At 51.2% G+C, this 24,089-nt stretch overlaps 1 protein-coding gene across 1 annotated transcript in view; it reads right to left on the minus strand.

The window, feature by feature from the left end:
* LOC139267013 (potassium channel subfamily K member 1-like) overlaps window positions 1–24,089 on the minus strand; it is a 59,161-nt gene that overhangs the window by 33,840 nt on the left and 1,232 nt on the right. The gene's annotated exons all lie outside the window — the stretch shown is intronic.

Consider the following 24,089-nt stretch of genomic DNA (forward strand, 5'->3'; position numbering starts at 1 on the left):
CAGGCTTGTTTTATTAACACCCTTTGTCCTTTTAGAATTTTGCTGTACAGTGGCCCTTTTTGTTCTTTGCCTTGGGTTTCTCTGCCCTCCACTTTTCCTCATCTCCTTTCTTGATGGTAATGGTAGAGTGAGGGATATGCCGGGCCATGAGGTTACAGATTGTGGTGGAATACAATTCTGCTGCTGCTGATGGTTCACAGCGCCTCATGGATGCCCAGCTTTGAGCTGCTGGATCTGTCTCTGAATCTATCCCATTTAGCACAGTGGTAGTGCCACACAGCACGATGGATGGTGTCTCAGTGTGGAGATGGGACTTGGTCTCCACAGTGACTGTGTGATGGTCACTGCCACCAACGCTGTCATGGACAGATGCATCTGTGAGAGGTAGATTGGTGAGGACGAGGTCAAGTAGGTTTTTCCCTCGTGTTGAGTGGGAGCATGAGAGAGAGGAACAGCATGTAAAGAGGTGAGAGAGTGCGACACTGGGGGAAGAGCAGTTAGTGGCGGGGGGGGGAACTTACTGTGGGTAAACAGTAATGGATTATTTCCACTGGCAGGCGAATGGGGAGCTAGGGGACAGTGACCGAGGATTCTCATTGGGAGAACCAAGGGGGAGAGGAGAAGGAATGTTCTTTAATTGAGAGCTGTTAGACCATGAGATGCTTCACCACAAGTGGCTATTGAGGTCGAGGTGAGGGCATCACATTAAAAGGGAATAGAATAAATATTTGAAAATGAGGACTATAAAAGTATCGGGGGTTGGGGTGGGGGGGGGTCTTGTTGTAGGAGAGAGGGCTAGCACTGGAGCTAGAACGACCTCCCCCTGTGCTGTAATGTCGATCATTGATTGAAAACTCCCCTACATTGAGTCCAAGCTCACATAGGGGTTTGGAAATGTTGGTGCGGAGCTGGTTCCGGATGCTGTGCCTCAAACACCGAGCCCCCTCCCGCTCGCTCTGCGATCTCACGGGTTGGTCCAGGTTGGTCAGAGCCCGACGGTTTTGATGTGTGACATCCAAGAGTTGAGGTCGGCTCTGACTGAGGCTCCCAGTTCAGAGTCGTTCATTCACTTTCCGATTGGCCGGGGGAAGGCGGGGCAGAGGGAGGATAGACACGTTGGCCTGCGTCTCGGGGCCGGCCCACCGACTTCACAGGGTGGGATCGGGCTGTGTTATTGTCTCTGGAGAAGCCCGTGGGAGGATCCGGCAACCTTGAAAGTGATCAGAAGGGGATCGGCAGCTGACAGCTCGCCGGCCAGTCCTAAATATTACACCGGGACAGCAAGGAGTGACAAAAGCAAGCAATCGCAGCAGGTGCATCGGGAGGTTGGTCGGGGAAAGCAGGCTGGCTCTGGCATTAACCCGGCACAGCAGCTCACCGTACAGTGAGGGAGTATTGCATCACCATCAACTGCTGGTGCAATGAGGGCGGAGGCGGAGGGGGAACTCAGGAACACCAGTCACCAGGGAGGTCAGTGTGTATGCATGTGCGTGTGTGTGCCCATGCGGGCGCGTGTGTGCGCCCATGCGTGTGTGTCCGTGCAGCAGAGCTGGTCTCCAGTCGTCCTGGTCAACCCTTGCCACTGGACCAAGACCTCGCTCTGTCAGGCCTGTGTGGTGGCTGGTGTGCAACGGTCACCCCACGGTAAAAAAATCCACGCACAGGCATCTTCCACCCTTCAGGATGTAGTTCGGGATCTGGAATATTAGGTCCTTCATTGAAACACCTGTGAACCCGGCTCTTTTTGGCGTGGAAGCAAGTCATCCTCGATACAAGGGACCGCCTACGATAATGATGTATGCGACATCCTCTTAGGTAGTGTGCCGGAGAACTAAAATGAGTTCTCAGGTAACTGATGAGACCAATGCAGTCTCTGTCACAGGTGGGGCAGATGGTGGTTGAAGGAACGGGTGGGTGGGGTGCTTGAATTGTCACGTGCTCCTTCCGCTGTCGACGCTTGGCTTCCGCGTGCTCCCGGCGAAGAGACGACGTGTTTGGCTCCTGCCTGGATGCTTCTCATCCACTTTGAGCGGTTTTGGGCCAGGGGTTCCCAGGTGCCGGTGGGGATGTTGCCCTGTATCAAGGAGTGTGCACGTGTACGCGGCATGCAAGTGTGTTTGTGCAAGTTTACATGTGTGCACGTGTGTGAGTATGCATGTGTACATGCGTGTGCGTTGCATACGTGCGCACGCGTCGTTACATGCATGTGCGCACGTGTGTGCTTGTGCTTCTCAGCAGTTCTCTCGTGCAGACCCCCGAAATTGCCCCACGTCCTGCATCAAGATGGAGAACTGGGGCAGCCAAGGCCAGGTGGGTCTTTCTCAATCCCTCCCTCCCTCCCGGCCACAATCCCGCCTGCCGGAGCCGTGCGGCGCGGTAACGGGAGAATTTCACCGCACCGCTCCCACGCACAGGAGCGGCCGCCGGGGAATTGGGAGAGATCTAAACCCCGCTCTGCCAGGCAATGCTGCCGCTCCGCGGGTAACGTGGGCCAGTGGCAAACAGGCGGCGGGCTCTGGGCACTGCTCCCTCCTCACGCTCATCCAGCAACGCACATTTCAGCGCCACATTCTGCGGAGTAACTGGAGAGGTTATACGGGGGCCGACTGCCTGTCACACCTGCCCAAGTGGAGAGTGAGAACAAGTAACACAAAAGGACTTACATTTATATACTGCCTTTCACAACCTCGGGACGTCCCAAAGTGCAGCACAGCCACGGGGTACTGTTGCAATGTAGGAAATGTGGCAACTAATTTGCACTAATTGTAACTAATGAGCGCAATGATCGGATAATCTGTTTTTGTCATTCGTAGGAGGAAGTTCCAATCTTTGATAGAGAGTGTCCCGTGCATTCGGGTGAGCCGGATTTAAAAGTGATAAAAACGCGCATCCGCACAGCCCCCCGAACAATTGCAGGAACACTGGTGATGGGTGAACGGGACTAAGGACACAGGTTTACCAGGGGTGCCGGCCAGCGGAGCTTTGCAACAGTCAGATCTTTCTAATCATCCTTTATTTAAAAACAAGGGCAAATGGTGCAGAGAGCAAAAAGCGAACATCAGCGGTATCTGACTGAAACGTACACCAGCGTCTCTCCTCCCACCCTGAGTCATCTCAGCCACAAAACCCACAAAGGCCATCGACAATGTCATTGACAAATCACTTCTGAAATGGAGCGTGTCTGGCTCTGCGTTGTCCTTTGGTCACACTGTGCCCCGTGAGTGACCCTCTAACTGCACCAGCTGTCTGTCTGTCAGTCTCCCCCCCCCTTCCCACACCCCCTACTGTCTCCCCACACCCCACCCCCTGGTCCTCCCGCAGGGCACAACAGCTCCATAGCGCGACATGCCCAGCATGACTGAATGCCCCTCACTGAAACTCTTCGAGACCGGCCAGGCAACACAGTGTGAGAACACACTGTAACATCGCAGGACACAGGGGAGCTGGGGGCAAGAAATGAGAGAGGCAAGCTCACACTCTCTCCCACACACTCTTCCCTTCCCCCCCCCCACCCCCCACACGCACTCACCCCCCCCACACGCACTCTCCTGCCTCCCCCCTCACTCACTCTCCTGCCCCCCCCTCACTCACTCTCCTGCCCCCCCCTCACTCACTCTCCTGCCTGCCCCCCTCACTCACTCTCCTGCCTCCCCCCCTCACTCACTCTCCTGCCTCCCCCCCCACTCACTCTCCTTCCTGACCCCCCCTCACTCACTCTCCTGCCCCCCCCCATCACTCACTCTCCTGCTCCCTCCATCACTCACTCTCCTGCCCGCCCCCCTCACTCACTCTCCTTCCTGACCCCCCCTCACTCACTCTCCTGTCCCCCCCCATCACTCACTCTCCTGCCCGCCCCCCTCACTCACTCTCCTGCCCCCCCCCTCACTCTCCTTCCTGCCCCCCCCCTCACTCACTCTCCTGCCCGCCCCCCTCACTCACTCTCCTGCCCGCCCCCCTCACTCACTCTCCTGCCCGCCCCCCTCACTCACTCTCCTGCCCGCCCCCCTCACTCACTCTCCTGCCCGCCCCCCTCACTCACTCTCCTGCCCGCCCCCCTCACTCACTCTCCTGCCCGCCCCCCTCACTCACTCTCCTGCCCGCCCCCCTCACTCACTCTCCTGCCCGCCCCCCTCACTCACTCTCCTGCCCGCCCCCCTCACTCACTCTCCTGCCCGCCCCCCTCACTCACTCTCCTGCCCGCCCCCCTCACTCACTCTCCTGCCCGCCCCCCTCACTCACTCTCCTGCCCGCCCCCCTCACTCACTCTCCTGCCCGCCCCCCTCACTCACTCTCCTGCCCGCCCCCCTCACTCACTCTCCTGCCCGCCCCCCTCACTCACTCTCCTGCCCGCCCCCCTCACTCACTCTCCTGCCCGCCCCCCTCACTCACTCACTCTCCTGCCCGCCCCCCTCACTCACTCTTCTTCACACACCACTCACATCTCCCCTCCCTCCACACTTCTACCCATCCCCTTTCTCTGCTTTACCGTGCGGGGCTGGAGTGGGGTGGGGGGAGGTGCTGATGGGTCACCACAATCCTCCTCCTTCCCTTTCTCTACCCTCTCTGGATGAAAATTGGGACCTTGCTGTGTGAGCCGTTTGGTGGTGCCCCCGCCCACCCCCTGTCCTTTCACAATGTGACCGTGCACTGCTCCAGCACGTGACTGTAGGGCCTGTACTCAGGGGCAGAACACCTCCAGCAGCTCAGAAATTGTCCGTGGGTCAGAGCTGATGGCTGTAGGGTACGCGATTGCGAATATCTGACACATTCCCGATAGGCAAAAATACAAAGTGTTAAACTTTGGCAGAACAAGGTCGAGTCTGTTGATCACAATTTGCTTGTCGCACCCCAAATACTCACGATCCACAGACTCCCTCCGACTGCCAACATTGGGCCAATAAAGAACCAGTTCTTATAGCCACAGGTTACACAGGGCACGTTCCACCGCATCAAGATCGTACTCTCACCTCGGAGTCTAAAGGTTGCGGGTTCAAGCTCCACTCCAGAGACTTGAGCCACATAAATCCAGGCCGACACTCCCAGTGCAGTGCTGAGGGAGTGCTGCACTGTCGGAGGTGCCGTCTTTCGGGTGAGACCTTAAACCGAGGTCCCGTCTGCCCTCTTGGGTGGACATAAACGATCCCATGACACTATTCGAAGAAGAGCAGGTGAGTTCTTCCCGGTGCCCTGGCCAATATTTATCCCTCAATCAACATCACAAAAACAGATTATCTGATCATTACCTCATTGCTGTTTGCGGGAGCTTGCTGTGCACAAACTGACTCCTGCGTTTCCCACATTACAACAGTGACAACACTTCAAAAAAAAGTACTTCATTGGTTGTGAAGCGTTCTGGGGCACCCCGAGGTTGTCAGGCACTATAGAACTGCGAGTTCTCGGGTCAACTAACAAATTTGCCCATGTTAAAACAGTTCTGGCAAGTAATTTGTCACATACAGATTAAAATGGGCCAAGTCACTAATTTTTAGCAGCTCAAACAGCAGCCTGTAATATTTGGCTATCTTCAGCTCCAAACCCGCAGAGCCCTGCCCCTTAGGAGGGGTCAATTCTCGCCTTGTCCTACTTCAAGAGTTGCTATAATCACTCATCATGTCACAGTCTCGGGGGCCTTAGAGAATTAGTGACTGCAATAGGACTGAATTTGAGGTCATCCGAGACAACAAGGGCTAGGATAAAAAGCTACAGTAGGAAAGAACTTGCATTTCTAATCATGTTGAACATTACATCTTCAGAAACATAGAAAATAGGTGCAGGAGTAGGCCATTCGGCCCTTCGAGCCTGCACCGCCATTCAATGAGTTCATGGCTGATCATTCACCTCAGCACCCCTTTCCTGTTTTCTCTCCATACTCCTTGATCCCTTTAGCCGTAAATGCCATATCTAACTCCCCCTTGAATATATCTAACTAACTGGCATCAACAACTCTCTGCTGTAGAGAATTCCACAGGTTAACAACTCTGAGTGAAGAAGTTTCTCCTCATCTCAGTCCTAAATGGCTTACCCCTTATCCTTAGACTGTGACCCCTGGTTCTGGACTTCCCCATCATCGGGAACATTCTTCCTGCATCTAACCTGTCCAGTCCCGTCAGAATTTTATATATTTCTATGAGATCCCCTCTCATTCTTCTAAACTCCAATGAATACAGGCCCAGTTGATCCAGTCTCTCCTCATATGTCAGTCCTGCCATCCCGGGAATCAGCCTGGTGAACCTTCGCTGCACTCCCTCAATAGCAAGAACGTCCTTCCTCATATTGAAAGACCAACTCCCTGCTCCTATACTCAAATCCCCTAACTATGAAGGCCAACATACCATTTGCCTTCTTCTCCGCCTGCTGTACCTGCATGCCAACTTTCAAAGACTGATGTATCATGACACCCAGGTCTCGTTGCTCCTCCCCTTTTCCTAATCTGCCGCCATTCAGATAATATTCTGCCTTCGTGTTTTTGCCACCAAATGAATAACCTCACATTTATCCACATTATACTGCATCTGCCATGCATTTGCCCACTCACCTAACCTGTCCAAGTCACCCTGCAGCCTCTTAGCAACCTCCTCACAGCTCACACCGCCACCCAGTTTAGTGTCATCTGCAAACTTGGTGATATTACACTCAATGCCTTCATCTAAATCATTGATCTATATTGTAAAGAGCTGGAGTCCCAGCACTGAGCCCTGCGGCACCACAGTCACTGCCTGCCATTCCAAAAAGGACCCATTTATCCCGACTCTCTGCTTCCTGTCTGCCAACCAGTTTTCTATCCACGTCAGTACATTACCCCCAATGCCATGTGCTTTGATTTTGCACACCAATCTCTTGTGTGGGACCTTGTCAAAAGCCTTTTGAAAGTCCAAATACACCACATCCACTGGTTCTCCCTCGTCCACTCTACTAGTTACATCCTCAAAAAATTCTAGAAGATTTGTCAAGCATGATTTCCCTTTCATAAATCCATGCTGACTTGGACCGATCCTGTCACTGCTTTCCAAATGCGCTGCTATTTCATCCTTAATAAATGATTCCAACATTTTCCCCATTACTGATGTCAGGCTAACCGGTCTATAATTATCCGTTTTCTCTCTCCATTCTTTTTTAAAAAGTAGTGTTACATTAGCTACCCTCCAGTGCATAGGAACTGATCCAGAGTCGCTAGACTATTGGAAAATGATCACCAATGCATCCACTATTTCAAGGACCACTTCCTTAAATACTCTGGGATGCAGACTATCAGGCCCCGGGGATTTATCAGCCTTCAATCCCATCAATTTCCCCAACATAATTTCCCACCTAATAAGGATTTCCTTCAGTTCCTCCTTCTCTCGAGACCCTCGGACGCCTAGCATTTCCGGAAGGTTATTTGTGTCTTCCTTCATGAAGACGAACCGAAGTATTTGTTCAATTGGTCTGCCATTTCTTTTTCCCCATTATAAATTCACCTGATTCTGACTGCAAGGGTAAAAGTTTGTCTTCACTAATCTTTTTCTCTTCACTAATCTTTTTCTCTTCACATATTTATAGAAGCTTTTGCAGTCAGTTTTTAATGTTCCCAGCAAGCTTCCTCTCATACCCTATTTTCCCCCTCCAAATTAAACCCTTTGTCCTCCTCTGCTGAATTCTAAATTTCTCCCAGTCCTCAGGTTTGCTGCTTTTTCTGGCCAATTTATATGCCTCTGCCTTGGATTTAACACTATCCCTAATTTCTCTTGTTAGCCACGGTTGAGCCACCTTCCCTGTTTTATTTTTTACTCCAGACAGGGATGTACAATTGTTGAAGTTCATCCATGTGATCTTTAAATGTTTGCCATTGCCTATCCACTGTCAACCCTTTAAGTATCATTCGCCAGTTTATTCTAGCCAATTCATGCCTCATACCATCGAAGTTACCTTTCCTTAAGTTCAGGACCCTAGTCTCTGAATTAACTGTGTCACTCTCCATCTTAATAAAGAATTCTACCATATTATGGTCACTCTTCCCCTAGGGGCCACGCACAGCAAGATTGCTAATTAGTCCTTTCTCATTACACATCACCCAGTCTAGGATGGCCAGCTCTCTGGTTGGTTCCTCGACATATTGGTCTAGAAAACCATCCCTAATACACTCCAGGAAATCCTCCTCCACCGCATTGCTACCAGTTTGCTTAGCCCAATCAATATGTAGATTAAAGTCGCCCATGATAACTGCTGTACCTTTATTGCACACATCCCTTATTTCTTGTTTGATGCTGTCCCCAACCTGACTACTACTGTTTGGTGGTCTGTACACAACTCCCACTAGCGTTTTCTGCCCCTTGGAATTCCACAGCTCCACCCATACAGATTCCACATCATCCAAGCTAAGGTCCCTCCTTACTATTGCATTAATTTCCTCTTTAACCAGCAACGCCACCCCGCCTCCTTTTCCTCTCTGTCTATCCTTCCTAAATGTTGAATACCCCTGGATGTTGAGTTCCCAGCCTTGGTCACTCTGGAGCCACTCTTCCCCTAGGGTCCTCGCACAGCAAGATTGCTAATTAGTCCTTTCTCATTACACATCACCCAGTCTAGGACGGCCAGCTCTCTAGTTGGTTCCTTGACATATTGGTCCAGAAAACCATCCCTAATACACTCCAGGAAATCCTCCTCCACCGTACTGCTACCAGTTTGGTTAGCCCTTTACTGCACGCATCCCTAATTTCTTATTTGATGCTGTCCCCAAACTCACTACTACTGTTTGGTGGTCTGTACACAACTCCTACTAGCGTTTTCTGCCCCTTGGTATTCCGCAGCTCCACCGATAAGATTCCACATCATCCAGGCTAATGTCCCTCCTTACCATTGCGTTAATTTTCTCTTTAACCAGCAACGCTACCCCACCTCCTTTTCTTTTCTGTCTATCCTTCCTGAATGTTGAATACCCCTGGATATTGAGTTCCCAGCCTTGGTCACTCTGGAGCCATGTCTCCGTAATCCCAATTATATCATATTCGTTAATAGCTGCCTGTGCGGTTAATTTGTCCACCTTATTATAAATACTCCTCGCATTGAGGCACAGAGCCTTCAGGCTTGTCTTTTTAACATACTTTGTCCCTTTAGAATTTTGCTGTAATGTGGCGCAGGATGTCCCAACATGGTTGGTAGCCAAAGAACTATTTTTAAATTCACTCAAATCCCAACACCCCTCCTCCCTGATTTCCCACAGTCTTTCTGTCCTTTGGTGTATCAGACAGAAAGTAAGGGAAATGGGACATGCTGACCAGATAGTTTCCTCAATGCTGCTCCCCTAACATCAAAGGACCTTTGACAGAGAAGTGCAGATATAGTCGACGCATTTACTGAGGCGTACGAAAGCATAGGCCTTATGCTAAACATCCGTAAGACAAAAGTCCTCCACCAGCCTGTCCTCGCCGCACATCACTGTCCCCCCAGTCATCAAGATCCATGGCGCGGCCCGGGACACCGTGGACCATTTCCCATTTCTCGGGAGCCTCTTATCAACAAGAGCAGGCATTGACCACGAGATCCAACACCGTCTCCAGTGCGCCAGTGCAACTTTCGGCCGCCTGCGGAAAAGAGTGTTTGATGACTAGGCCCTCAAATCTGCCACCAAGCTCATGGTCTACAGAGCTGTAGTAATACCCGCCCCTCCTGTATGGCTGAGAGACAGGAACCATGTACAGTAGACACCTCAAGTCGCTGGGGAAATACCACCAACGATGTCTCCGCAAGATCCTACAAATCCCCTGGGAGGACAGACGCACCAACATTAGCACCTCAGCATCGAAGCACTGACCAAACTCGGCAGGCCACATAGTTCGCATGTCTGACACGAGACTCCCAAAGCAAGCGCTCTACTCGGAACTCCTTCACGGCAAACGAGCCAAAGGTGGGCAGCGGAAACGTTACAAGGACACTCTCAAAGCCTCCCTGATAAAGTGCGACATCCCCACTGACACCTGGGAGTCCTTGGCCAAAGACCGCCCTAAGTGGAGGAAGTGCATCCGGGAGGGTGCTGAGCACCTCGAGTCTTATCGCCGAGAGCATGCAGAAATCAAGCGCAGGCAGCGGAAGGAGCGTGCGGCAAACCTGTCCCACCCTCCCCTTCCCTCAACGCCTATCTGTCCCATCTGTGACAGGGACTGTGGTTCTCGTATTGGACTGCTCAGTCACCTCAGGACTCATTTTAAGAGTCTTCCTCGATTCCGATGAAGGGAAATGGGATATGCTGGCCAGATAGTTTCCTCAATACTGCTTCCCTAACATCAAAGGACCTTTGGCAGAGGAGTGCCAGACTCTCCATTTACTGCATAAACAAGGAGTCCTCTCCACATCTGGTGATGTTAGTGCCAGAGCGCAAGCTGTGTACAGCAGATCCACCAACCAATACTGATAGGGTGCCAGATTTAATTCTGACACGGACAGATTGAGAGAGCGAGAGAGCGAGAGAGCGAGAGAGCGAGAGAGCGAGAGAGCGAGAGAGCGAGAGAGCGAGAGAGCGAGAGAGCGAGAGAGCTAGAAAGAGATAGAGATAGAGATAGAGAAGGAGAGAGAGAGAGAGAGAGAGAGAGAGAGAAAGAAAAGGAGATAGATAGAAAGAGAAAGAGAGAGAGAGAGAGAGAGAGAGATTGAAAGAGAGAATGTGCATTTATATAACACTTTATGTTGTCCCAGAACAAGTTGCTGTCAAACTCATTACTTTTTCCAAGTGCAATTACTCAGGTTACGTTGGCACATGCCATTTTATGCATAGCAAGCTCCCACAAACTACATGGCCAAATGATCTGTTTTAGTGATGTCAGTTGAGGTTTAAATATTGGCCAGGATGCTGGGGAGAACTCTCCTGCTCTTTGAACAGTGCCATGGAATCTTTTACCCATAATCCAGAGGGACACTCCCAGTGCAGTGCTGAGGGAGTGCCGCACTGTTGGAGGTGCCGTCTTTTGGATGAGATGTTAAATCGAGGTCCCGTCTGCTCTGTCAGGTGGACGTAAAAGATCCCGTGGCACTATTTCGAAGAAGAGCGGGGGGGGGGGGGGGAAAGTTCTCCCCGGAGTCCTGGCCAATATTTATCCCCCAATTATCACTAAAAACAGATGATCTGGTCATTATCACATCGCTGTTGTAGGAGCTTGCTGTGCGCAAATCTACTGCCGCGTTTCCCACATTACAACAGTGACTACACTTCAAAAATACTTCACTGGCTGTAAAGCGCTTTGGGACGTCCTGAGGTTGTGAAAGGCGCTATAGAAATGCAAGTCTTTCTTTGTTTAGCAACAAAGGGATCTCAAAAGGTCAGTGTGGGAGTAGCGTCACCACACGGACTGCAGCGGTTCAAGGCAGCAGCTCAGCACCATCCACTCGAGGGCAATTAGGGTTGGGAAATAAATGCCGGCCTTGCCAGCGATATCCACATCCCGGAACGAATAAATTAAAAAAACAATGTCATTCTTACATGAAGTAAAACTCATGCCAGCATCCCAACACCAAACTCTGGCAGTTCCACACAGGAATTGCTCGATGAAGAGCGAGCATGAAGGTGCATTAGTTGGCCTTCTACCATCCTGGTAGCCACTCCATACACACGATAATGGATTGTTGAGGTAAGGTGGTGTGAGACCATGCACTTTGGCAGAAAAAAAAAATCAAAGAGCAAGTTATTATTTAAATGGAGAAAGATTGCAAAGTGCTGCAGTACAGCGGGACCTGGGGAGTTCTCCCCGGAGTCCTGGCCAATATTTATCCCTCAATTATCACTAAAAACAGATGATCCGGTCATTATCACATCGCTGTTGTAGGAGCTTGCTGTGCGCAAATCTACTGCCGCGTTTCCCACATTACAACAGTGACTACACTTCAAAAATACTTCACTGGCTGTAAAGCGCTTTGGGACGTCCCGAGGTTGTGAAAGGCGCTATAGAAATGCAAGTCTTTATTTGTTTAGCAACAAAGGGATCCCAAAAGATCACTGTGGGAGCAGCGTCACCACACGGACTGCAGCGGTTCAAGGCAGCAGCTCAGCACCAGTACGCCATGCCACGCTGATGTGTCACAACGCCCCTCCCCTTCAGTTAAAAGGGAGGGCCCCCTGCGAACTCTGCACTGAGCTTAGGCCCACTGGGCCACCACGGAGGGTTTCGGCTGGGCCAGCGGCCTGGTACCCAAGAGGGGGTGCCGGGCTCTGCCTGTTGGGAGGCCCGGCCGAAGCCATGGACGCCATTGTCGGGCCGACATCCGAGTTGGCCGACAATTAAAATAAAATGGCGGACGCGCTGCCCGTCTCGCCGGGGAGAGCTGTCGGGGGGGGGGGGGGGGGGAGGGGAGGGGGGCGGGCACTGAGCGGCGGATGAGCCACGCCCGCTGGGCAATTTCCCATGTGGGGCGGGGAAAGGGGGTCGCCATCGGCCGGTGGTGGGCAGAGTCGGCGCGTGCCCGAGTACCGCTGGAAAACAAATGGATGGAAATTTAATGAAACGTCGGCAATTCGCGCCGACTAGGTGGCGAGTCCTCACCTATCCCTGGCCAGAGGTGGTCATGGCTCCGACAGAAAGGGGCAATTTGGGCCCCGGGGTGAGGAAACGCCCAGTGGTGGAGAACCCGAGGTCCAAATTCACCTCTTCCTCCCAACGCATGGACCCGATGGCATGCCTCAAATTACTCCCATACTGCATCCCAAAACGTTATCTTAGCAAAGACATCGACCGGATTTGCACTCGAATGATTCAACACCAACTAATCGAATTCCACCGTCTCCCCAGGGAACCTATTCCACAGATCGGCCACTCGCTCACTCCACGACACTGTCCACAAGCTAACATCCCGGGAGAAAAATGCTCGGGACACGAAACATTTGTTCGTTGTAAAAGTATTGGAGGCGGGAGGCTGGAGGCTGGAGAAAAGGGTGTGTGACTGATAAACACCTGATTGGATGATGCTTGGCTAAGAACCTGGTTTGTTTTCCAATTGGCCATACGCCGCGAGGATGGGTGTGTTGGGCGACCAATGGCGGGAGTGCATGGGGGCATCATCATCAGCATCATAGCAGTCCCTCGGAATTGAGGAAGACTTGCTCCCACTCCTGAAGTGAGTTCTTTGGTGGCTGAACAGTCCGATACGAGAGCCACAGACTGTCACAGGTGGGACAGATAGTCGTTGAGGGGAAGGGGAGGGTGGGACTGGTTTGCCGCACTCTCCTTCCGCTGCCTGTGCTTATTTCTGCATGCTCTCGGCGATGAGACTCGAGGTGCTCAGCGCCCTCCCGGATGCACTTCCTCCACTTAGAGCGGTCTTTGGCCAGGGACTCCCAGGTGTCGGTGGGGATGTTGCACTTTATCAGAGAGGCTTTGAGGGTGTCCTTGTAACGTTTCCTCTGCCCACCTTTGGCTCGTTTGCCGTGAAGGAGCTCCGCATAGAGCACTTGCTTTTGGAATCTCATGTCTGGCATGCGAACAATGTGACCTGCCCAGCGGAGCTGATCGAGTGTGGTCAGTGCTTTGATGCTGGGTATGTTGGCCTGGTCGAGGACGCTAACGTTGGTGCGTCTGTCCCCCCAGGGGATTTGTAGGATCTTGCGGAGACATCGTTGGTGGTATTTCTCCAGCGATTTGAGGTGTCTTCTATACATCGTTCATGCCTCAGATCCATACAGGAGGGTGGGTATTACTGCAGCCCTGTAGACCATGGTAGATTTGAGGGCCTGGTCTTCAAACACTCTTTTCCTCAGGTGGCCTAAAGCTGCACTGGAGGCGATGTTGAATCTCGTCATCAATGTTTGCTTTTGTTGATAAGAGGCTTCTGAGGTTTGGGAAATGGTCCACATTATTGAGGGCCACGCCGTGGATCTTGATGACTGGGGGGGCAGTGCTGTGCGGCGAGGGCAGGCTGGTGGAGGACCTTTGTCTTATGGATGTTAAGCGTAAGGCCCATGCTTTCGTATGCCTCGGTGAATACATTGTCCATATCCTGGAGTTCAGCCTCTCTATGTGCACAGACGCAGGCGCCGTCTGCGTACTGCAGTTCAATGACAGAGGTTGGGGTGATCTTGGACCTGGCCTGGAGGCAGCGTAGATTAAGCGGCTTCCCACTGGTTCTGTAATTTAGTTCTGCTCTAGCAGAGAGCTTGTTGACTGTGAGGTGGAGCATGGCGGCGAGGAAGATTGAGAAGAGGGTTGGGGCGATGACGCAGCCCTGTTTGACCCCGGTCCGGACGTGGATTGAGTCTGTAATGGATCCATTGGTAAGGATCACGGCCCGCATGTCATCGTGGAGCAGGCGAAGGATGTTGACGAACTTTTAAGGGTCATCCGAAACGGAGGAGGACGCTCCATAGACCCTCACGGTTGACAGTGTCGAAGGCCTTTGTAAGGTCGAAGACCATGTTTAAGGGCTGGCGCTGCTCCCTGCATTTTTCCTGCAGCTGTCGCACTGGAAAAATCATGTCTATTGTGCCCCGGAGGGGACGGAATCCGCACTGTGACTCCGGGAGGAGCTCCTTGGCCACAGGGAGAAGATGGTTGAGGAGAACTCGAGCGACAACTTTCCCAGTGGCTGAAAGCAGGGAGATTCCCGTGTTGTTGCCGCAGTCGGACTCGTCCTCCCTTTTAAAAATGGTCACAATCACTGCGTCTTTGAGATCTCCCGGCATGCTCTCCTCCCTCCAGATGAGAGAGATGAGGTCATGTATCCGCGCCAACAGCGCCTCTCCGCCATACTTTAGCGCCTCAGCGGAGATTCTATCCGCTCCTGTAGCCTTGTTGTTCTTGAGCTGATGGATGGCTTTTCCTACCTCGTGTAACGTTGGGGTTTCACGGAGGTGGTGGCGGGTCACATGCTGCGGGATGGAGCAAAGGCAGTGTGTCTCGGTTGAGGAGTTCTTCGAAGTGCTCCTTCCATCGGGCCCTGACTGCCTCGGTGTCCTTGATGAGTGTTTCCCCGTTCTTGGCCAGCAGTGGGGTGGGGCCTTGGGAGTTTGGACCGTAGGTGGCCTTGACTGCGATGAAGAATCCTCGCACATCGTGGCTGTCGGCCAGTTGTTGTATCTCCTGTGCTTTCTCCATCCACCACCTGTTCTTTAGGTCCCGGGTTTTTTGTTGGACCTCAGCCTTGAGCCGTCTGTAACGTTGCTTTGCTGCTCCAGAGTTGGGTTGTTGCTTGAGGCTCAGAAATGCCGTGTGCTTGTGATCTATTGGTTCTTGGAGGCAGTAGGTTGGAGAGAGTAGGTTGAGCAATGAAACCTGCAGGAATATGCCCAACCAGAGAGGAAAACCCCTAAACCCATTGCCTGATCCAACCCCTCCCTTCCAGAACCTGCCCCAAGGCCATAATCTGGGTTGGGGTGAGGGGGGGGGGGGGCAGGCAGAAATTCATTCAGCTGCCTGTAGAGGCGCCATTGGCAGCCCGAAGGTGTAGGTGAAGCCTGAGGCCTTAAGCAAGGACGGCCTTGGGCCTACCTGTTTGGGCTGGTGCAGCGATGGGGCTGGGCACAAAACCCCACCCACATACCATGCAGGGCTCCTCCCACTCCCTTACCTCTGTCTCTCCCCACCCTCTCCCTCTAGGCAAAGTAAATCACAGAAATTTACAGCACGGAAGGAGGCCATTTCGGCCTATTGTGTCTGCGCCGGCCGACAAAGAGCTATCTAGAAGCAAAATACTGCGGATGCTGGAATCTGAACTAAAATCAGGGAATGCTGGAAATCTCAGCGGGTCACAAGAACATAAGAAATGGGGGCAGGAGGCTATTTGGCCCCTCAAGCCTGCTCCGCCATTCAATAAGATCATGGCTGATCTGATCATGGACTCAGCTCCACTTCCCTGCCTGCTCCCCATAACCCTTTACTACCTTATCGCTCAAAAATCTATTTATCTCCACTTTAAATATATTCAGTGACCCAGCCTCCACAGCTCTCTGGGGCAGAGAATTCCACAGATTTACAACCCTCAGAGAGAAGAAATTCCTCATCTCAGTTTTAAATGGATGGCCCCTTATTCTGAGACTATTCCCCCTAGTTTTAGTTTCCCCTGTGAGTGGAAATATCCTCTCTGCATCCACCTTGTCGAGCACCCTCATTGTCTTGTATGTTTTGATAAGATTCTTCTGAACTCCAATGTGTATAGGCCCAACCTACTCAACCTATCTTCATAAGTCAACCCCCTCATCTCCAGAATCAACCTAGTGAACCTTCTCTGAACAGCCTCCAATGCAAGTATATCCTTCCTTAAATACAGAGACCAAAACTACACAGTACTCCAGGTGTGGCCTCACCAATACCCTGTATAGTTGTAGCAGGACTTATCTTTGCCTTCCTGATCACTTGCTGTACCTGCATACTAACTTTTTGTGTTTCATGCACAAGGGCCCCCAGGTCGCTCTGTACTGCAGCACTTTGTAATCTCCTCCATTTAAATAATTAGTTTTTTTATTTTTCCTGCCAAAGTGGATAACCTCACATTTTCCCACATTATACTCCATCTGCCAAATTTTTGCCCACTCACTTAGCCTGTCTATATCCCTTTGCAGATTTTTTGTGTCTTCCTCACAATTTACTTTCCCACCCATCTTTGTATCATCAGCAAACTTGGCTACATTACACTCGGTCCCTTCATCCAAGTCATTAATATAGATTGTAAATAGTTGAGGCCCCAGCACCGATCCCTGTGACACTAGTTACTGTTTGCCAACCGGAAAATGACCCATTTATCCCGACTCTCTGTTTTCTGTTAGTTAGCCAATCCTCTAACCATGGTAATATTTTACCCCTAACCCCGTGAACCTTTATCTTGTGCAGTAACCTTTTATGTGGTACCTGTTGTGTATGCAAGCACTCTAATAACGACTCCACGAGGCAAGGGTATAATACTTGAACTGTAGTGACCTTAGTCCTTTATTTGCAGCTCCGAGAGTGAAGACACCAAGAGGTGAGCTCTCTTTTATACTGGGTTACCTGCAGTGTGCAGGTGACCCTTAGGTCTCCAGCAGCAGCACCCTCTGGTGGTACAGGTATAGTATACACAGGGTGAAGGTCCATTCAGTGGTCTAGTGTTACAGTACATACATTAACATGCATACGTAACTACCTTATCGAATACCTTCTGGAAATCCAAATACACCACATCCACTGGTTCCTCCTTTATCCACCCTGCTCGTTACATCCTCAAAGAATTCCAGCAGATTTGCCAAACATGACTTCCCTTTCATGAAACCATGCTGACTGCTTGATTGAATTATGCTTTTCCAAATGTCCTCCTAATGCTTCCTTAATAATGGACTCCAGCATTTTCCCCAATGACAGATGTTAGGCTAACTGGTCTATAGTTCCCTGTTTTCTGTCTCCTTCCTTTCTAAAACATTTGTGGTTTTCCAATCCGCTGGGACCTCCCCAGAATCCAGGGAATTTTGGTCGATTACAACCAATGCATCCACTATCTCCGCAGTCACTTCTTTTAAGACCCTAGGATGCAGGCCATCAGGTCCAGGGGACTTGTCCGCCTTTAGTCCCATTATTTTACCGAGTATAGGCAGCATCTATGAAGAGAGAAACGAAGTTAACGTGGTTAACTTTGTTTTTCTCTCCAAAGAGCTACCCAGCCTAATCCCACTTTCCAGCTCTTGGTCCGTAACCCTGCAGGTTACAGCACTTCAGGTGCACATCCAGGTACTTTTTAAATGTGGTGAGGGTTTCTGCCTCTACCACCCTTTCAGGCCGTGAGTTCCAGACCCCCACCACCCTCTGGGTGAAGAAATTTCTCCTCAATTTGTCTCCAAACCTCCTACCAATTACTTTAAATCTATGCCCCCTGGTTGTTGACCCCTCTGCGAAGGGAAATAGGTCCGTCCTATCCACTCTATCTAGGCCCCTCATAATTGTATACACCTCAATCAGGTCTCCCCTCGGCCTCCTCTGTTCGAGTATGTAAATAATACCAATTTAAATAGCAAATTAGAAGCTGTAGCTTCTAACAAAATGCAGAATGATATTCAAAGGAGTAAATCAAACTGTAAAACAATTAATAAAATAGGTGACTTTGAACCATGGCTCCCAAAGGTCTCTGCCATTCCGTCGCTTAATTTCTACCCCGTTGTGTGTTGCTTAGGGCCCACTTAGCCTCACCCTTCACGATTTCAGGACCAGTCATGTTCCTGTAATATTCAGTGCCAACACTGTTTGACCCCCGTCATTGAGTGGAATACTTTGACCCGTGTTCTGAGTACTTGAACAGCCAGAGTCATGTGACGGGTGTCCCAAAGGATCACCGTATTTGCATCAAGGAGTGCTATTAACAGCAGCAGTATTGCTAACCAGTATTTGCGGTTTCAAACTGGTTCACATTTGAATGAACTGACACCAGTTTGCCAACAATAAAAACGTGGGCCACACAATAGGATTTGGAATAAAGGTCTCACTTGCAGTGTGCATAAGGGGCTACCCCGCCTTATATTTTATTCTGTCTCCCAGTCTCCCTCCTCTCTCTGACTCTGCCCATCTCTCTGCCTCTCGGTGTGTGTGTGTGTGTGTAAGAGTCTTTCGGTCACCTGCCCTAGCCTCCATTGCTTCCCCCCTCTGACACTCAGCGTATCCCGTCAAGACAGCGGATCGCAAGATCCTACAAATCCCCTGGGAGGACAGACGCACCAACGTTAGCCTCCTCGACCAGGCCAACATCCCCAGCATCGAAGCACTGACCACACTCGATCAGCTCCGCTGGGCAGGGTCACATTGTCCGCATGCCAGACACGAGGCTCCCAAAGCAAGCGCTCTACTCGGAACTCCTTCACGGCAAACGAGTCAAAGGTGGGCAGAGGAAACGTTACAAGGGACACCCTCAAAGCCTCCCTGATAAAGTGCAACATCCCCACTGACACCTGGGAGTCCCTGGCCAAAGACCGCCCAAAGTGGAGGAAGTGCATCCGGGAGGGCGCTGAGCACCTCGAGTCTCATCGCCGAGAGCATGCAGAAACCAAGCGCAGGCAGCGGAAGGAGCGTGCGGCAAACCAGTCCCACCCTCCCCTTCCCTCAATAACTGTCTGTCCCACCTGTGGCAGGGACTGTGTTTCTCGTATTGGACTGTTCAACCACCTAAGGACTCATCCTAAGAGTGGAAGCAAGTCTTCCTCGATTCCGAGGGACTGCCTATTTTCTATGTTTCTATCAGGAGGTATGGAGAGAAAGCAGGAAAGGGGTACTGAGGTTATTGTTCAGCCGTGATCTTATTGAATGGTGGTGCAGGCTCGAAGGGCCGAATGGCCTACTCCTGCACCTATTTTCTATGTTTCTATGTCAGACAGCTCGTGTGTCACCTGCCCTCAATCTGGGTGTGTCGGTCGGTTGGATTCTAACAAATTCTTTAATCATGTTTTGTGACATTTTTTTATATACTACTTTTCGGTTCGCTGTGACTCATTTCCTTGCATCGAATGTACAGGCCAATCAGCCCAGTCCACATCGATCCTGCTCCACACCAGTCTCCTCCCATCCATCTTCATCTCACCCTCTCTCGCTATTCCTCTCTCCCTCATGTGTTTATCCAGCTTCCCCGTAAATACATCGATACTAGTCGCTTCAACCACTCCCTGTGGCAGCGAGTTCCACATTCTCACCGCTCTCTGGGTAAAGAAAAATAAAAATTTTCATTTTATATTGTGCCTTTCATGACCACCAGATGTCTCAAAGTGCCTCACAGCTAATGAATGCCCTGCTGGATTTATCAGTGACTATCTATTATTTGTGGCCCCTAGTTTTGGTCTCCCCCACAAGTCGACCCTATCGAAATCTTTCATCATCTTGAAGACCTCTCTCAGGTCACCCCTCAGCCTTCCCTTCCCTTCTCTACAGGCAAGAGCCCCAGCCGGTTCAGTCTTTCCTGATAGTTAGAACCCCTCAGTTCTGAAATCATGCTTGTAAATCTATTTTGCACCTTCTCCAGTGACTTGAGATCCTTTTTATAATATGGAGACCGGAAATGCACACAGTACTTCAAAAGTATGGTCTAACCAAGGTTCAATACAAGTTTGACACAACTTCGCTGCTTTTCAATTCTATCCCTGCAGAAATGAAGCCCAGTGCTTCTAATCTGCTATTTAAATTGGCTCGATATCTGTTTACTTTGTGAGAGAGAGAGGGGGGTAGGGTAGAGAGCGGCAGGGAGGGGGGGTAGGGTAGAGAGCGGCAGGGAGGGGGGTAGGGTAGAGAGCGGCAGGGAGGGGGGTAGAGAGCGGCAGGGAGGGGGGTAGAGAGCGGCAGGGAGGGGGGTAGAGAGCGGCAGGGAGGGGGGTAGAGAGCGAGGGGGGGGGAAGAGAGCGAGGGGGGGGGGGAGAGAGCGAGGGGGGGGGAAAGAGAGCGAGGGGGGGGGAAAGAGAGCGAGGGTGGGGGAAAGAGAGCGAGGGTGGGGGGAAAGAGAGCGAGGGTGGGGGGAAAGAGAGCGAGGGTGGGGGGAAAGAGAGCGAGGGTGGGGGGAAAGAGAGCGAGGGGGGGGGAAAGAGAGACAGAGAGGGGGAGAGAGAGACAGAGAGGGGGAGAGAGAGACAGAGAGGGGGAGAGAGAGACAGAGAGGGGGAGAGAGAGACAGAGAGGGGGAGAGAGAGACAGAGAGGGGGAGAGAGAGACAGAGAGGGGGAGAGAGAGACAGAGAGGGGGAGAGAGAGACAGAGAGGGGGAGAGAGAGACAGAGAGGGGGAGAGAGAGACAGAGAGGGGGAGAGAGAGACAGAGAGGGGGAGAGAGAGACAGAGAGGGGGAGAGAGAGACAGAGAGGGGGAGAGAGAGACAGAGAGGGGGAGAGAGAGACAGAGAGGGGGAGAGAGAGACAGAGAGGGGGAGAGAGAGACAGAGAGGGGGAGAGAGAGACAGAGAGGGGGAGAGAGAGACAGAGAGGGGGAGAGAGAGACAGAGAGGGGGAGAGAGAGACAGAGAGGGGGAGAGAGAGACAGAGAGGGGGAGAGAGAGACAGAGAGGGGGAGAGAGATTCAGCGGATTCGGAACTGTGGCCAAAATTTTCTGAATGGAGGCTGGTCGGGGGGCTGAAGTGGGTTAGAGAAATAGGGAGGGTTGTCGGGCTGGAGGAGGTTACAGAGATAGGGAGGGTTGTCGGGCTGGAGGAGGTTACAGAGATAGGGAGGGTTGTCGGGCTGGAGGAGGTTACAGAGATAGGGAGGGTTGTCGGGCTGGAGGAGGTTACAGAGATAGGGAGGGTTGTCGGGCTGGAGGAGATTACAGAGATAGGGAGGGTTGTCGGGCTGGAGGAGATTACAGAATAAGGAGGGTGTGATATATTCACAGAGCACAGCACACACAGCTTCCTAACATGGCAGGCAGCTCTCTCGGAAGTCTCCGGAAACCTGCCTGGATCTGTTTATTATTAACCCTGCACTTGCAGTACACAATACATCCACATCCACAGTGTGGAGCTACAAACATTACAAGCTTACAGACATTACACTTCTCCCTCCTTAATGAAGAAGCCATCACAACAAACATCATCCATAACCTTCATGTGTTTATACATAACACAGGATATAAACTTTTTTTCCCCCTATTTACAAATTTAACTTTACCACTTGTTTTCTGTTTCGAAGAGGATACCTTCGCTCTCGAACAGAACCTTCCAAACATGGTATCGAATCTAAACACATTCGAGGCTCATCTTGAGGAACGTTTTCCTCCACGGAATTTCCTTGATTTTCATTTGAACTCACTCTAACTTCAGGCTCTTTGTTTTCCTGACTCGGACTCAGACTTTCATTCTGATTCTCTCCTGGATTTGGATCTAACATTTGTTTTATGAGGGCAGGTTTTACAATTTGCAAAGTGCACTTTGCTGCACCATTCGAAGCAGGATGGTATGGTGGAACCTTAGTATGTTTCACACCATTTTTGCTCGTGAATTGTGCAAATTCTTCTGAACAGAATTGTGGTCCATTATCCAAAACAACTCCTTCAGGGAGGCCAAATGAAGAAAATAATTTTCGTAAAATGTCCAATGTTTTACTTGTTGTTATTTTCCACATTGGAAACACCTCAACCCACTTCGAATGGCCATCAATCACAATGAACAATTGTTGTCCTTCTAACTCAGCAAAATCAATATGTAACCTTTGCCACACCCTGGGAGGCCATTTCCATGGCTGTGATGTACTGGTGGTGGTTGCTTGCTTACCGATTGACATGTCGTACACTGACTCACGATGTACTCTATGTATTTATCAAGACCTGGCCACCATAAATAACTGCGTGCAGAACTCTTGGTCAAACACATTCCCAGGTGCTGGTCATGGAGGTCTCCTAATAATTTGGACCTGAATTTATTTGGTATAACCACTCTTGCACCCCACATGATACAATCTTTATCGACTGATAATTCATTCCTACGAATGAAGAATGGATGTGTATCTTTGTCTGTTACCTGGTTTGGCCATCCATTTGCAATATACTCATATGCCTTTGCCATAACTGGGTCACATTTGGTTGCTCTACCAATCTCTTCAGCTGTGACTGGCAGTTCATCAATGTATGAAAAATAAAACACTTCTTCCCTATCGGGTGTAACTTGAGAGAGAAACAGAGAGGGGGGAAGAGAGAGAGAGAGAGACAGACAGAGAGGGGGGAGAGAGAGAGAGAGAGACAGAGAGGGGGGAGGGGAGAGAGAGAGGCAGAGAGGGGGGAGGGGAGAGAGAGAGACACACACAGAGGGGGGGGGGAGAGAGAGTGTCAGAGAGAGAGAGAGACAGACACAGAGAGAGAGAGGGTAGAGAGAGAGGGTAGAGAGAGAGGGTAGAGAGAGAGGGTAGAGAGAGAGGGTAGAGAGAGAGGGTAGAGAGAGAGGGTAGAGAGAGAGGGGTAGAGAGAGAGGGTAGAGAGAGAGGGTAGAGAGAGAGGGTAGAGAGAGAGGGGTAGAGAGAGAGGGTAGAGAGAGAGGGTAGAGAGAGAGGGTAGAGAGAGAGGGTAGAGAGAGAGGGTAGAGAGAGAGGGTAGAGAGAGAGGGTAGAGAGAGAGGGTAGAGAGAGAGGGTAGAGAGAGAGGGTAGAGAGAGAGGGTAGAGAGAGAGGGTAGAGAGAGAGGGTAGAGAGAGAGGGTTAGGAGGAGAGGGTAGAGAGAGAGGGTAGAGAGAGAGGGTAGAGAGAGAGGGTAGAGAGAGAGGGTAGAGAGAGAGGGTAGAGAGAGAGGGTAGAGAGAGAGGGTAGAGAGAGAGGGTAGAGAGAGAGGGTAGAGAGAGAGGGTAGAGAGAGAGGGTAGAGAGAGAGGGTAGAGAGAGAGGGTAGAGAGAGAGGGTAGAGAGAGAGGGTAGAGAGAGAGGGTAGAGAGAGAGGGTAGAGAGAGAGGGTAGAGAGAGAGGGTAGAGAGAGAGGGTAGAGAGAGAGGGTAGAGAGAGAGGGTAGAGAGAGAGGGTAGAGAGAGAGGGTAGAGAGAGAGGGTAGAGAGAGAGGGTAGAGAGAGAGGGTAGAGAGAGAGGGTAGAGAGAGAGGGTAGAGAGAGAGGGTAGAGAGAGAGGGTAGAGAGAGAGGGTAGAGAGAGAGGGTAGAGAGAGAGGGTAGAGAGAGAGGGTAGAGAGAGAGGGTAGAGAGAGAGGGTAGAGAGAGAGGGTAGAGAGAGAGGGTAGAGAGAGAGGGTAGAGAGAGAGGGTAGAGAGAGAGGAGGGTAGAGAGAGAGGGTAGAGAGAGAGGGTAGAGAGAGAGGGTAGAGAGAGAGGGTAGAGAGAGAGGGTAGAGAGAGAGGGTAGAGAGAGAGGGTAGAGAGAGAGGAAGGTAGAGAGGGTAGAGAGAGAGGGTTGAGAGAGGGTGAGAGAGAGGGTAGAGAGAGAGGGTAGAGAGAGAGGGTTGAGAGAGGGTAGAGAGAGGGTAGAGAGAGAGGGTAGAGAGAGAGGGTAGAGAGGAGGGTTGAGAGAGGGGTGAGAGAGAGAGGGGTGAGAGAGGGGTGAGAGAGAGGGTGTGGAGAGGGTAGTGAGAGGTGAGTGGGTGTGTGTGTGGGTGAGAGAGTGGGTGAGTGAGAGGGGTGAGAGAGGGTAGTGAGAGAGAGGGTTGTGTGTGTGGGTAGTGTGAGTGGGTGTGTGGTGGGTTGTGTGTGGGGTGTGTGTGTGGGGTTGTGGTGTGGGGTGTGATGTTGT

The sequence above is a fragment of the Pristiophorus japonicus genome, chromosome 7 (assembly GCF_044704955.1).
Source record: "Pristiophorus japonicus isolate sPriJap1 chromosome 7, sPriJap1.hap1, whole genome shotgun sequence".
NCBI classification, from domain to species: Eukaryota; Metazoa; Chordata; class Chondrichthyes; family Pristiophoridae; genus Pristiophorus; species Pristiophorus japonicus.